At 37.1% G+C, this 3,106-nt stretch overlaps 1 long non-coding RNA gene across 2 annotated transcripts in view; it reads right to left on the reverse strand.

The window, feature by feature from the left end:
- Positions 1 to 2,078, reverse strand: part of LOC128250985 (uncharacterized) — a 69,384-nt gene extending 67,306 nt beyond the window's left edge. The window contains exons 1-2 of one of the 2 annotated variants that reach the window (XR_008266896.1): positions 1,956 to 2,078; positions 230 to 849 (exon numbers count right to left, since the gene is read on the reverse strand). This is a non-coding gene — a long non-coding RNA (uncharacterized LOC128250985). Of the gene's footprint in view, positions 1 to 229; positions 1,930 to 1,955 lie in introns of those variants that run through there. The other variant, XR_008266893.1, reaches the window with a different exon arrangement.
- Positions 2,079 to 3,106: the final 1,028 nt, after the last annotated feature.

Genomic DNA, 3,106 nt, shown 5'->3' on the forward strand with positions numbered 1-3,106 from the left:
ATATATATATATATATATATATATACACACACACACACACACATATATATATATATATATATATATATATATATATATATATATAAGATGGACAAGCTGTTATATATGGCATCAATACATTATAAATATGTTATATAAATAACATTTAGAACGAAGATAATCCTTGAGGCTTACATACATAAACACGCTATTTCATTCAGCACCGCTTGGAAGGAGTCATAAATGTTACCTTGCTTATCGTCTCCTTCAGTTTCAGTATCAGCTGGTGCATAGACTTGAATTACGGCAACTTTCACGTCTGGTTTGGAAACGCGCTGTTATAACCCTCTCATTTATTGGCTTCCAGCCAACCAATGTTGCAGTCACCTACTTGTCCAATATAATAATCCAAACCTCATACATATGTTGGTGCTCCGTGCCAGAATAAAGGATGGTAAATCCGTCTGATATTATGCGATCATCACTTGTCCAATGCATTTCCCAAATACCTAGAATATCTAGATAGTCATTCTGCATTTCCGAATCCCTTGACTAAGTTTTCTGCTTTGGTATAATGTCCACACATTCCATATTGAAATTGCAGTGATGGTTTTGGCGTTGAAGATCTGGCTGAAGCATAAGCTGTCAATCTCGGACAAAATGAAATCGGACGTTGATAAGTATAGATATCTCGGAAGCTGTATTTCCAACGAGGGTGTGCAGAAATTGAAGTCAAAATCAGGATAGGTAAAACAATGGCAGTATTCCAACGCATTTGTCCAATACGTAGACTCGCAAACCGTTGGTAAGATGATAAAGCTGCAGCTATACTCATCAAGTTATACCATCAGCCACCTACACCTGCGAAACCTGGAGAAAGACAGACAGTGAAGATCTCTCAATTGCTGGACGTGTTCCATCGACGCTACCCACGTTCAATTTTCGGCACCTCTCACTAGGACAGAGTGAGAAACAAAGAGGTAATGAGAAAAGCAGGCATGGGGAGCTTGCAGGACATGGTGACTAAGCGGCTGATTCGTTTTACTGGGCATGTGCTTCTATTACTGCAAGAGAGACTTGCTACCGACGTGACGGTGCGAAAACAAGAAGAAAGAATAAAACTGAGAGGAAGACGACCAATGATGAACTGGCGCAGTACGATATGAAACGATATGACAGTGGTGGGAGGTGGCTTGATTGGAACCAGGAGGAATGCGAGTAATCGAGATCTTTGGAGAAGGCTCGTTGCCCGTTGTGCAGACAACACTGGAAGATCTAAGAGCTAAGATCTACATACATGCATACATACATACATACATACAAACAGAAAGATTAACAGGTAGATGTACAAACAACTTATATATGTGTGTGTGCGCGCAGTCGTGTGTATGTATGTATGTAGTGATATTTATCTATCTTTCTACCCATAACAAATAAATAATTTGTGGATCTTCAGGTAATTGCCGCAGCAGTTTTATTAGGGAATTTCTCCCAATTTATATGTAACTACTGACCGTAGAAGTGCTTCCGACGTAAGAACCGGGATCGTCGTGTCCCAACTAACCTGTTATGTATATGTGTGTATGTAAGTATTTGTACATACGTATGTATTATATATGTATTTACGTATGTATGTATGTATGCATGTATGTACGTATGTATGTATGTATATATGTATGTATGTATGTACGTACGTATGTATGTATGTATGTACGTATGTGTGTATGTATGTATGTATGTATGTATGTATGTACGTATGTATGTATGTATGTATATCTGTGTGCTTGCATGTATATGGGCGTCTGAGTATGTATTTATATATAGTATATACAGGCACACACACATAGATGCATACACGAAGACTTAAACCTGACGATTTATGAATTCAAAAACAGAACTCAATGTTAGACACCTGCAAACCCTCCAAGCCTTACATGATCTTTAAGAAGGAAAGATTTCATTTTGTTTTAACATACCATTAGTCACATTTTTCTTCCGATCATGCCACTGGTGACGTGACAAATTTCAGATCAAGTAAGAACGTCCTAATACAATAATCTTTTCATTCATTTCTTCACTCGTTCGTTCTCTCTTTCCTCCTCTTCTCACATTCATTTCAAACATAATTCATTAGCGTCGTTATTTCTGTACACCAATCCCCCGTTCATTTCTTTCGCGTTCTCTCTTTTCTATTTACCTCTGCCTACTTCCTTTCGTGTTTTCATTTCGTGTTTTCTCTCACCTTTGTTATTTACTTTTTCTGTTGAAACTTAAGTTAACAGGACATTGATCTAAATATCAATAATGATGATGATGATGATAATGATGATAATTTAAGATTTTGGGAAAAGGCCAACAGTTTCGGGGAAGGGGATAGGTTGATTACATGACTACCAGTGTTCAACTGATACTTATTTTTTCGACCCCGAAAGGTTAAAAGGCAAAGTCGACCTCGGCGGAATTACAACTCAGAGCACGAAGACTGAAGAAATACTGCTAAGCATTTTTACCGGCATGCTAGCGATTCTGCTAACTCGCCACCTTAACAACAACAACAACAACAACAACAACAACAACAACAACAACAACAACAACAACAACAACAGCAGCAACAAGAGCAAAACTATGAAAGAAAACTATGTCTTAATGTAAGACATCTCAGGAAACTGAAAGATCTTTCTTGTATGGGGTATATATACAAAAAATAGCTTCTAGATGCACTGCCACAGCACCACGTACATAAAAATGTAAACACTGCAATATTTCTATACGGAAACTGCAAACATGTGAGTAAAATTTAAAATTTAAAATTAAATTAAAAGCACTAGAATGTATAGATTATTACATGTCAATGAGGTATTCTTGACATGATCCCACACGCATGGATAAGTGACTGTTTGTGTATATTCAGTATAGAAGACAACATGAGCGAATTAATTAGCATGAAGAAATGGAAAGTAGATCTCTATTCAGATGATACATTCTTAGGGAAAGTTAACATCAAAAGAGGACATTTCCAGGGGGACTTGTCCCCTTTAATATTTGTCTAATGTTTGATCCCCTTCAGTTTAGTATTAAGGAAGGCAAAGGCCGGGTTTCAGTTCAGAAATAGTAATGGAAAAATTAA

The sequence above is a fragment of the Octopus bimaculoides genome, chromosome 2 (assembly GCF_001194135.2).
Source record: "Octopus bimaculoides isolate UCB-OBI-ISO-001 chromosome 2, ASM119413v2, whole genome shotgun sequence".
NCBI lineage: Eukaryota > Metazoa > Mollusca > Cephalopoda > Octopoda > Octopodidae > Octopus > Octopus bimaculoides.